Source organism: Peromyscus californicus, unplaced genomic scaffold (assembly GCF_007827085.1).
Source record: "Peromyscus californicus insignis strain IS unplaced genomic scaffold, ASM782708v3 Scaffold_8__1_contigs__length_139910024, whole genome shotgun sequence".
NCBI classification, from domain to species: domain Eukaryota; kingdom Metazoa; phylum Chordata; class Mammalia; order Rodentia; family Cricetidae; genus Peromyscus; species Peromyscus californicus.
In genome coordinates, this window is record NW_026294606.1 from 115,573,837 (window position 1) to 115,586,618 (window position 12,782).

Here is a 12,782-nt window from a genome sequence, read left to right on the forward strand (position 1 = left end):
CAGCCTTGGGCCTTCACTCTGTCTTGACTGGGAGGCCATGCACTAAAGAATGAGTTTCCCTGTCTCCCTACAAACACGGGTGGAAAGGTGACATGCATGCCTAGCAGCCCAACTCACCCATCCATGCCTCGAACTGGAACTGCCCCCATCTTAATGTGCCACACCATTAAGGATCAATGTCTGCCCATGAGACCATAAGCTCCACGGCAGCAGGGCGTCGTCTTCTCATGGATCAGGCATCAGCCATAGGAGCCAGGTGCTCAGCAGCTGAGTGGAGGCAGCACCTGCTGGACTCTCACATTTTGCTAACACTTTTTTACATCAACTCCATCTGGGTGCACAACTCTGAAGAAAGCCAAGGGTCAGCAAGAGAAGTTAAACAGTTAACCGGGTTGCACAGGTCACATCAATGGAGCCAGACAGCACTCTTATCATGTAGAAGTCAACAAGGACCAGAGAGCACTGTCAGCCAGCACGATGACCTCTGACACCACAGGGCAAGCCAGGGACTCACAGTCCCCATTCAGACACGCACATCAGATCTCAGAGCCCTCTCCGCCTCTCTCAGCCAATCCACATCAAGTGGTCAGTGCCTGCTGGCTAGGAGACCGAGCAATCTTCACCTCACCAGGCCTGTTTATCTGAAAGGAACATAGTCACTGACCTCATTTGCATAACTCGCTGGGCAAAGCTGAGTCACAAAGACAGTGCTCGAGGGCTGGGGTTGTCCTGCCTCCGCAGAGCCCTTACAAGGCTCTGGGTACTGACTTGATTTACTAGTCTGAGCCTCCTTTTTCTGAGCTATGGGAGGGGGCAGTGGTGCCACCTTATAAATAAGACATTGGAGATCTACGAGAGACTAATTAATATGGAGTGCCTGGTAAATAGATACCGTGTTGGGTGTTTCTCTGCATGGAAAAAAAATAAGCAACTGCAGTTTCCCTTTCAGAAGATAGAGGGCTCCCTTGCATAATTTCTGTTTATGGAGTTGGAGAGTTGGCCCTCTCCGAGGAAACGCCAGGTCTCTGAGTCACTCTGGTACATCTGAGTGACACCCTTATGCTAGGGCAGGGCCACCTCAAAGCCACAGCCTCCAGTCTGATGTGGAAATCAGACACTCAAACAATTCTCCTTGTGTAGGTGTAATGTGGTTTCTCAGTTTCTTCTCAGGAGGACACAGGCACAGACTGACTGGCTGAGGGGAGCCCCAGGCCCCCACCCCAGCTCTGGCCTCAAAGGAGGACTAACTTTGGACATCTGAAGCACCTCTATGATCAGATGGGAGCCAGGCTCCGTTGAGAGCGGGGTATGTTGTTGTGTGGTTTGGAGGTTTGGGGGGTCTTATGCTGCAGCCCAGGCTGACCCCGACAAGGCAGTCCCAGTCAGTTCTCCAAGTGCTAGGACTGCAGTCACACAGCGCCACACCTGGCTGAGAGCGCACTTTTACATCACTCCTCACCGCCTTGTCTGGCTTTCCCCACACTTCCGGTAAGTCAAGTTCGCAAGAAGCCCCATCTCAGACCCTACTTCTAGTCCACCCGGGCTCTGAACTCCCTCCTTCTTATTCCAGGCACAATCTAGACTCCTAGAATGTGGCTCCCGAGGTTTGCAGAGGGTGGGAAGAGGTAAGGCGCTCAAACCAGGATAGGTATATGGAATTTCACCCTGAACTGGCCGGACCTCTGTCTGTCCCTCGTTCACAGCTCTGAAAAGCTGGCAAGCCGGGTTTATAAACATACAGGAGGTAGGAGATAGGGAAGCCAAATGAATCGCCAAAAGGCCTCCAGATAGCTTCGTGGGAGGAGTGGGTCCCTACCCAATGGCCTACAGTGATGGCTTCAGCTGGCAAATAATTCAAAGCAAGGTATGTAGGCTTTCTGCCTGGCTAAGGCTGAACAACCCTAGCTCTGCAGAGAGTGTAGGGAAGAGCTCCAACACAGATGAATGCTGTGGGATGTTCTGTATGTCAAATATGTTGCTCTGATTGGTTAGTAAATAAAACACTGATTGGCCAGTAGCCAGGCAGGAAGGATAGGCGGGACAAGCTGAGAAGAGAATTCTGGGAAGTGGAAGGCTGAGTCAGAGAGACACTGCCAGCCACCACCATGACAAGCGGCATGTGAAGATACCAGTAAGCCACGAGCCATGTGGCAAGGTATAGATTTATAGAAATGGATTAGTTTAAGACATAAGAACAGTTAGCAAGAAGCCTGCCACGGCCATACAGTTTGTAAGCAATATAAGTCTCTGTGTTTACTTGGTTGGGTCTGAGCGGCTGTGGGACTGGCAGGTGACAGAGATTTGTTCTGACTGTGGGCCAGGCAGGAAAACTCTAGCTACAGATGAAAGGAATTTAGAGGGGACAGCTTTAACATAGACAGAAGGGACTGGTGTGGTGATGGCAGTGTGAGTTCTATGACAGCCAGAGCTACATAGCAAGGCCTTGTCTTAAAAAGCCAAATAATAAATAAATATATAATGCTAAATATTTATTTATTAGATAATAATAATATAAAATACAAATAAAAATAATGATAAGCTAAAGAAAGTATAGAGAGACAGAGAGATGACAACCTATCACTAATACACAGAGTCATGAAGGTATTATAATCATAAACTAAAATAAAAGATGCTCTTAAAGTGAACAAAATAATGAATAACACCTCAAAATTAAAATTATAATAATCAATCCAGGCATAGTGGTGTATATCTATAATCCCAGCTCTGGGAGACTAAGGCAGTATAGTTACAAGTTCAAGGCTAGCCTGAGCTATATAGGAAGACACATCTCAAAAATAATTATTATTTTTTAAAAAGATTTATTATCAGGCATGGTAGAACATACCTTTAATCCCAGCACTTAGGAGGCAGAGGCAGGCAAATCCCTGTGAGTTTGAGGCCAGCCTGGTGTATAGAACAAGTTCCAGGACAGCCAGGGCTACACAGAGAAACCCTGTTTCGAAAAAAAAAGGTTTATTTTTAATTCTGATGTGTATAGGTGTTTCACCTGCATGAATGTATATGCACCACATGTGTACCTGGTGCCCACAGAGATCAGAAGAGGGTGTCAGATCCCCTGGAGCTGGAGTTATGGATGGCTATGAACCATCATGTGGGTACTGGGAACCGAACCTGAGTCTTCTGCAAGAGCAGCAAGTACTCTTAACCAGTGAGCCATCTCTCTTGCCCCAATAATTAATTATTGTAGAACAAAAGTTGGAAATGGCAAGGAGACAAAAAAGCACCTGTGTGCTTATTTGTTTATCCAGATAGGGTGTGTATATGGAGTCCAGCATGGCCTGTAACTCACAATCCTCCTCCTAAGACTCCCAAGAGCTGAGAGAACGTATTCCACACATTGGAAATAAAGGAAAAAGGGTCAATTTTCTGAAAAGTGGATGACATCAGGAGAGTGAGTAGAAAGGGAGTTCTCATCACCACCGCAAGCCGCTTCAGAAGGCGTTTTTTATTAGGGCCGATGAGATGGCTCAGCAGGTACAGGGGCTTGCTGCCAAGGTTGATGACCTGAGTTTGATCCCCATGATGGAAGGAGAGAATTGACTCCCACAGATTGTCTTCTGACCTCCACATGCCTCTGTTCCCAGAAATTAATATGTGTAATCAAATCAATTTTAATTCCATTTAATTACATCTACTTATTTATTGGGGGGGAGGTCATGCCACAGCGCCTGTGTGGAGGTCAGAGGACAACTTCCAGGGGTTAGATCTCTCCTTCTACCATATGAATCTCAGGGATCAACTCAACCTGTGAGACTTGGCAGCGAGCACCATTATCCAATGAGCCATCTCACAACCCCCTGCTTGAAATTTTTAAATGAAAAAAAAATTTGAATTAGGTTGCAGTGTGCAACCAGACCCTTGATAAATATGAAATCAAAATAAAAACATGTTCAGGTAATCAAAGGGCAAATAAATATGCATTCTGAGCAACCTTTCTTAGAGAGTCAGTGAAGGATGAGCTTCAACCAAATGGAGCTACAAAAGAAAGGAATGGAAAGTATCCAGAAGCAAGGATCAACTTCAGAAGAAAGAATGGGCAGTGGGCAACTGGCCCAGAAGTCTGATGCGGTGTGGAGTGCCGGAAAAGCTAGGAGAAACAATACACTAACAGGAAGGGCAAGGACTAGGGGTGAGGGGGAGCAGAGCTGGGACCAGGGGCGGGTTTCTCTCCATGACGTCTTTAAAACTCCTTATTTTTTATATTTATTTCTTTTTTGGTTTTTCGAGACTGGGTTTCTCTGTGTAGCTCTGGCTGTCTTGCAACTCACTCTGTAGACCAGACTGGCCTCGAACTCAGAGATCCACCTGTCTCTGCCTCCTGAGTGCACCACCACACCCAGCTCATTTTTTTGTTTTGTTTTTTTTAATATGTATGGGTAATTTGCCTGCATGAATGCCTATTCACCCTGTGCATGCCTGGTTGGGGTCCATGGAGGCCAGAAGAGGGTGTCGGGTCTCCTAAAACTGGAATTAGATATTGCTGTGAGCCACTATGTGGGGTCTGTGAATCAAACCCAGGTCCTCTAGAAAAGCAGCCAGTGCTCTTAACTGTTGGGCCATCTCTCCAGTGCCCTCAATGGTACTAAGAAGTACCATTTTTTATCACCTTTGTCCTGTTCCCTTTCCTCCCGGCCTTTTGTTGTTGTTTTGTGAGGCAGGGCCTTACTATGTAGATCAGTCTTTACTTGAACTCACGAAAATCCTCCTGCCTCTGCTTCCTGGGTGCTGAGACTAAAGGCTTGGATCGCTACACCAGGCTCCTTTTCTTCCTTCTTCTTCTTCTTCTTCTTCTTCTTCTTCTTCTTCTTCTTCTTCTTCTTCTTCTTCTTCTTCTTCTTCTTCGCCCCACTCCCATCTAGCTTGGGGTTTCCTCTTTATTGCTGTGCTTCCTGCCTTCCCCCATAGTGTCAGTCCTTTCCATCTACACCCTCCCCTTCAGAAAAGACAGCGAGAGACTGGGGAGGCAACTTAGTGGGTGAAGTACTGTGTGCAAGCATGAGTACCTGAGTTCAAGTCCCTAGCATCCGTGTAAAAACAGGTTTGATCACACATGTCTGGAACTTAGCACAGTGGGTGCAGGGACGGGAGATTCTCGGAGCTTACTGGCCCGCCAGTCTAGCCAGTGAACACCAGGTTCCATGAGAGACCCTAACGCAAAATACAAGGTGGAGAGCTATTGAGGGAGACACTTAATGCTGCTGCCCTCTGGCCTCCACACACAAGTGTGCATTTGATAGGCCACCCAGCTACCCACACACAAAGGCAGTGAAAGGAAAGGATTTGGGGGTTCCCGGCCTCTGGGTCAATAAGAAAGAAAATAGAAAATGAAATAATCGTTGGAGGTGACAGAGCTAGATAGGCAGGCTAAAGCCGAGTAAGAATGCAAGACAAAGGAAGAGATACCAGAGGCCATGTCCACCGTTCCCCCGCCTGCTAAGGGAGGCTGGAGAGAAAGCCTCGAACATTAAGACGCACAGGTCCAGAGGAAGGGAGATGTTTGAGGTTAAAGTAGGGGGTCAAGGAAGGAGCATGATTTCTCTTTGTACATGTCCCGCCTCAGAGAGAGCCGCTTCACAGGCAGCGGATAACTGAGTCACCATTGGCTGTGGTGGTTTGAATGAGAACGGCCCCCGTAGGCTCACATGTTTGAATGCTTGGTCCCAGCTGGTGGAACTGTTTGGGAAGTGTGGTGGCTTGAAAGAAAACGGTCCCCAAAGGGAGTGACACTATTGGGAGATGTGGTCTTATTGGAGGAAGTGGGTCGCTGTGGGGGAGGTCTCTTTTTCTCAAACCTCCCTCAGTGTGACAGTCCGTCGTTGATTTCCCGTTGCCTGCAAGATGTAGCACTCTCAGCTCCAGCACCTCATCTCTCTGCCATGCTCCCTGCCATGATGATAATGGACTGAACCTCTGAAACTGTAAGCCACCCTCAATTAAATATTTTCTTTATGAGAGTTGCTGAGGTCGTGGTGTCTCTTCACAGTAATAAAAACCCTAACTAAAACAGGAAGGATTAGAGGGTGTGGCCTTGTTGGAGAAAATGTGTCACTGGGGATGGGCTTGTTTGAGGTTTCAAAATCCCAGGCCGTTCCCAGTTCTCTCAAGCCAGGATGTGAACTCCAGTGTCATGGCTGCCTGCTTGCTGCCATGCTTCCCACCATGATGGTCATGGACTCTAACCCTCCGAAACCATAAGCTCTCAGATTAAATGCTTTCTTTTATAAGTTGTCTTAGCCATGGTGTCTCTTTACAGAAGCAGAAAAGTAACTAAGACAGTCACATATAGAAAGATGTGTTCTTGGTGGCATAGGTGATCCATTGTGGCCCTGGTGGGCAGAATGACATTGCTGACAAAGAAAAACAAGACCTCCTCAGCTCAGAGATGAATTTACTTCTGGGTCTGTCTTAGTTAGGGGTTCTATTGCTGTGAAAAGATACCATGACCACGGCTACTCTTATAAAGGAAAACACTGAATTGGGATTAGTTCACAGTTTCATATGTTTAGTCCATTATCATCATGGTGGGACATGGTGGTGTGTAGTCAGACATGGTGCTGGAGAAGAAGCTGAGAGTTCTGCATCTTGGTCTGCAGGCAACAGGAAGTGAACTGTCTGCCACACTGGGCATATATGAGCTTGTGCATATATGAGACCTCAGAACCCACCCCCACAGTGACACACTTCCTCCAACAAGGCCACATTGCCTAATAGTGCTGCTCCCTATAGGCCAAGCATTCAAACACATGAGTCCGCTAGGGCCATTCCTATTCAAACCACCACAGGGTCAAAAAGTAGAATTCAGGTTTGATGAAGTGGCTCAAAAGATACAGCACTGACCATACAAGCCAGATGGTCTGAGTTTAATCCCTGAACCTGTGCAAAGGTAAAAGAGAGAACTGACTCCACAAAGTTATCCTCTCATACACATGTCACCCATCCTCCCCATTTTACACACACAAACATAATTTCAAAAATTAAAATTGACCAGCAGTGAAGTCAGAGGCCAAGTCTTTTTTTTTTTTCCTGGACAAAGTTCCTTTGTGCAGCCCTGGCTGTCCTGGAACTCATTCTGTAGACCAGGCTGGCCTCGAACTCACACAGATCCACTTGCCTCTGCCTCCCAAATGCTGGCATTAAAGGCATGTGCCACCACTGCCAGGCTGGGTCAAGTCTCTTATGTAAGTGTTATGAGCCTTTTCTCATGTCACAGAGATGTGGTGAGGTATTTCTTTCAGATCTCAATCTCAGAGAGACACATCTCAAATGCATGTTTTTTTATACAGGAGCTTCATTCTGGAACGGGAACAAAGCTGACCCTAACTGGCCTGAAGGACTGAGAGAAGTTGAGGGTGGAGGGGAGACTGGACACAGACAAACAGTGGCGTGCCCTTTGAGGTGGGGCCTTGTGAAATTCCCGAGTGTGTACAGACTGTGAAAAGCTTTAGTCAGGCCAGCTGCAGCGAGCCCCTCATACAGACACCATTTCTTCCTCTGCAGTTTACTTTCCTTTCTCCTTGACCATTTTGTGTTGGTGATGATGAAAACATTCCTGAGAACCTAATCTAACCGAACATTCTTTATTTTTATCTATTTTTTAATTTTATGTGCATTGGTGTTTCGCCTGCATGTATGTCTGTGTGAGGGTGTCAGATCCCCTGGAACTGGAGTTACAGGCAGTTGTGAGCTGCCATATGGGTGCTGGGAATTGAACCTGGGGCCTCTGGAAGAGCAGCTAATGCTCTTAACCGCTGAGCCATCTCTCCAGGCTCCTAACCCAACACTCTTAAAATGAAAGGCAACTGAAGGTAACTTACCAAGGTCACCAGCAGTTACTGGCAGCCTGGCAGCCAAGCCTTCAGACCTGCAGTTCAAATTTTTACCTTCTCTGACACCTCGATACTCACTTTTGAGTCTCTTTCTCCTCTTCTGATCATTTCAGGGGTTGGGACATGGGGAGCCCTAGGATCCACCCACCCCTGTTATTTTTTTTTCTCCTCAACAGAAATTTGAGCTGGGCAGTGGTGTCATACACCTTTAATCCCAGCATCCGGGAGGCAGAGGCCAGAGCTACACAGAGAAACCCTGTCTTAGAGAGAGAGAGAGAGAGAGAGAGAGAGAGAGAGAGAGAGAGAGAGAGAGAGAGAGAGAGGGAGGGAGAGAAAGTAAAAGAAATTTGTCAGGGAACAAATTTTGAGAAAAAGCACAACACAGAGTACAAGCTGTCTATCCTTGGCAGCCCATCGTAAAATCCATCCCTCTTCTACTCCCCAGTCTCCCCAGCTTGGATTGTGGTCGTGGGAAAAAGACTCAAGGGGAAGATAGGACTCTCCGGGGAGCCTGTGACCCTCATCAAAGGCACTCACTGCATTCTCTAAGGATCACACAATAATGAACTCTTATCACTGAACTCATTCTTATCACTGAACTCACACAGTCACTCACCACGGAAAGCCGCACTGCATTCTGGAACTTCTGCCACACTCTCCTTGCTCGGAGAGCCACGCTCATCTAGGGAACGAGATTCCTTCAAAAGAAGGGCAGGGAGGGGCTGGAAAGATGGCTCAGTCTTTAAGAGGGCTTGCTGCTCCTTCAGGGGACCTAGGTTTGGTTTCTAACACCTACTTGATGGCTCACAATCATCTGTAGCCCCAGTTCCAGGGGATCTGATCTCTCTACTGACTTCCCTAGGCAGCAGGCACACATGTGGTACATAGACATACATGAGACAAAACACCCATACGTGTAGTATAAAATGTAATATAGAGAGAGAGGCGAGGAGGGGGCAATGAGAATTAGCTCAGTGGTAGAATGCTTCCTTAGCTTACAACATGATGTACTGGGCACGCGCCCACGCTCGCCCGCACAAACACTGCCAGATTCACCAAATCAAATTCCTAAAGTGTCCTAGGATTACCCCCAAGAACTGAGTGCCAGATAGAGCAGACAGTTGAGAATTCTGTGGGAGTGGAATAGTGTTTCCATGAAGGAAGGCTACCGAGAAGCAGTCCCACACCCCCACTGCCAGGGGACTTCCACAAAAGGACCTCCAATTTTTGCAGCAAATCTTTCTCTAATTTGACCACTGGGACCAAAGTTCTTCCTGGACAGAGCCCTAGCTCCCAGTGCTGACTCCAGCACTGACCTCCATGACCCTGGGAAGGTCCCTCATCAGTGAAATAAGACGGTGAGATTCCATGGTTCCTTCGGAAAATACATAGACTCCTCCCGTCCTTGCGAAGACAAAGTTCTCAGAAGTTCCTCTTCGCTCTGTCTGCTAAGGATTAGCGGGCCACTAAAGTCTGTCTTTTAGAGATTAACTGCCCATTGAAGTCAGCTAGGAATACATGAAACCTCCTTTCCTGAGCCCTCCCTAGTCCCAAGCTACAGGACAAGGTCACACCTGGAAGGGTGCTAGCCAGAAATGCTGACCAAAACAAAAACCAGACTCAAGCGTTGTTAATCAGCACAGACACTTTGTCTGTGTTCTCTTTAGATCCACTGGGCTGCAACTCTTGCCAGCCTACATGAAGGAGATAAGATGCACACAGCCCACATTCCTGAGGCCACTGCTCTTCAAGACGCTAGACAGCTGAGGCGCCCATAGGATCTAGCAAACTTTCCTTGAAGAATTGTAAGGAAGATATGATTAAGAAACAGGGTAAGACAGTCATTGAAAGGCAAGAAAGAGCCTCCTAGCGTCTTCCAACACTGACACGTTGTAACTATAGCGATTACTCTGTCCCTTGACCTCTGCAGTCAGTGACTCCATCGGAACTTGAGCTGTCCTCCTCCGTCTGACAGATTCTATTGTCCTTAGTGTTGTCTCCCAGGTCTTTATCACAGACCTTGTGAGTAGAAGCCCTCCTGTCCCTGCACTTTGAGAACAAAAGTGGGGAAAGGTGGATGATAAAGAAGCATTGGAAAATGAAAAGGCATTGCCTAGCTACTCGGGAGGCTGAGGCCGAAGGGCCTCCGGAGTCCAAGTGTTTGAGGTCAGCATGGCCTATACAGTGAGACCTATATGAAGAAAAATAGAAATGAAAATTAAAAAAAAAAACAGGGAATAGTGATATAAACCAGTAATCTCTGAACATGGGAGGCCGAGGCAAGAGGATCACAAGTTCAAAACCAGCCTTAGAAGAATGAAAAAACCAAGCCAGACACGTGGCACATGCCTCTAATTCCAGCACTTAGGAAGCAGAGGCAGGCAGATCTCTGAGTTTGAGACCAGTCTGGTCTACATAGTGATTTCCAGGACAGCCCAGGCTACATAGTGAGACCCTGTCTCAACAAAACAAAACCAAACAAAGCAAGAGACAAACAAAAATAAGCAAGTAGGCCAGGCAGTGGTGGCGCACGCCTTTAATCCCAGCACTCGGGAGGCAGAGCCAGGCGGATCTCTGTGAGTTCGAGGCCAGCCTGGGCTACCAAGTGAGTCCCAGGAAAGGCGCAAAGCTACACAGAGAAACCCTGTCTCGAAAAACCAAAAATAAATAAATAAATAAATAAATAAATAAATAAATAAATAAATAAATAAATAAATAAGCAAGCAAAGAAAAAACAACTAAGAATGTTACATAGAAACCTAGATGCCTGGCTTCTTTGAGAAATTTGGATATCTGGCAGCTGGTCCTCATTTCTTATGGAAATCACCACCAAGAACTGGGCAGACTCTGGCTCTCCAGGCACTACAGTTCCAACCCAGAAGCTTTCCCCAGGAATATGCCTTGCCTGGTTCCTGCGAACATTGGGAATTTGGAGACCTGCAATTAAACTTAAACCAGATCAACTAATTGCAGCTCACTCCTTCCACCCCTGCAACTGGCATCGGCCTTTGGGTCTCTGAAATGCCCCTAGATGAACAGAGGCCAGTGCCAGAGCCAGCTGCCCTACCAGATTCTGTCCAGGACTCAGCCAAGAAAGGTCATAGGACTAACCCAAAACACAAGCCGGAGAGCTGCGAGACAGACGGGCCTCTCAGCCTCTCCAGGAACCCTGGCAGTCATGCGCTCCCAGCATCTTTCCCTCTTTCCTGGCTGCTCACGATTAACAGAGGCCCAAAGAGAAGCAAGTCTGACTTTGTTTTGGGCCAGGCCCCTAGGGTACCAATATGTAGTATAAGACAATCTTCTGGCTGCTGTGATAATGGTTAATGCTAGGTTCTGGACCTCAAGCAACCATAATCAAATGACTGTTCTGCTTAACTGAATACCCAATTAATGTGTTAATCTCCTAACCTGTTCTGAGACTGTAGGAAATAAACAGTTTCTTCCTCCTGTACTTTCACAACACGCTGATAGCAGGTGTGTGGGAGTTCTTCACTCATATTGATACTGAGTAAGCATTCAGTTCCATGGTGGGCACTAGCTGGGTGTACTTTAATTCGATTCAGTTCTGACCTTATCAACTCCAAGGTAGTAGCATCAGATCCAGAGGCTCTATCCAATCTGGCCCTCCACTTCCAGGGCCAAATGGAAGCCCCAGAGTGTTGTGTCTGTGCCTCTGAATGGACCAACTGTTAACTAGAGCGCTCTTCTAATTTGCTACAGTGTTGTTACAAGAACTCAGAAACATTTTTACTTACGTCTGCTGCTTCATTGTAGAGCAGAATACAAAATATACAGATAAAGATTTGCACAGGACAAGACTGCAGCTTCCAAGTCTTCTCTTGGTCCATAATCCTCCAGGTGTCTGATAATATGAACTCTATCCTTTCAGATTTGGGGTTTTATGGAGGCTTCCAGTAGATGTCCAATTATGTGGGATTCACTTAGGATCCTCTGGGCTCCTCCAAAGGCTTGGGTCACTTCTCCGGCTCTGCCCTCTGCAGCACTCACAGCTTGTCTTCTAGGCTCGGGCTAGCGCCACTTCCACAGGTGCTCCTCTGCCATCACAAGTAGACTGTGGCATACACATGCCCCTCTCCCCAAAACAAGCAAATGTATGTATGTATGTAAAAAAATTCCTAAGTGAATAAACAAATGAATAGGAGAGAGAGAGAGAGAGAGAGAGAGAGAGAGAGAGAGAGAGAGAGAGAGAGAGAGAGAAGAGAAGAGAAGATTTTGGAGTGGGTAGAAAAAAGGAAAGTGGAAAGCAGTTGTGTCCTGAGCGGCAAAGCCCTGCTCAACAGCCTCTTCCCACTCTGCCCCTCCTTTCCCTGACTGTCAAGATGCATTGAGCCTCCAAGCTCCCAAGATGGGTCTTTGAAGTCAATAGACTCAGTTTCTTCTTCTTCTTCTTCTTCTTCTTCTTCTTCTTCTTCTTCTTCTTCTTCTTCTTCTTCTTCTTCTTCTTCTTCTTCTTCTTCTTTAAGTTTAGTTAACTTTATGTGCATTGGTGGGAAGGTATCAGATCCTCTGGAACTGAAGTAACAGGCAATTGTGAGTTGTCATGTGCCGGGAATTGAACCCAGGACCTCTGGAAAAGCAGCCTGTGCTCTTAACTGCTGAGCCATCTCTCCAGCTCCTAGACTCAGCTTCTATGAGCCCATGAATAAATCTGATCCTTTCCTACCAACTCTTGGGTCCCTGATACTGAATTCTGAGTGATAAGTAGCTTAGGACTGTCCTGGTAACACTAATATTTCCTTATCTGAAAACACAATGTATCATATTTAAAATCAACAATTTTGGGGACAGGGTCTCATGTATGCCAGGCTGACTTGTCTCAAACTCCTTAAGAAGCCAAAAATGACCTTGGCCTTGAACTTCTGATCACGTTGACTCTACCTCCTGGATCCTGGGGTTGCAGGCCTGAGACAC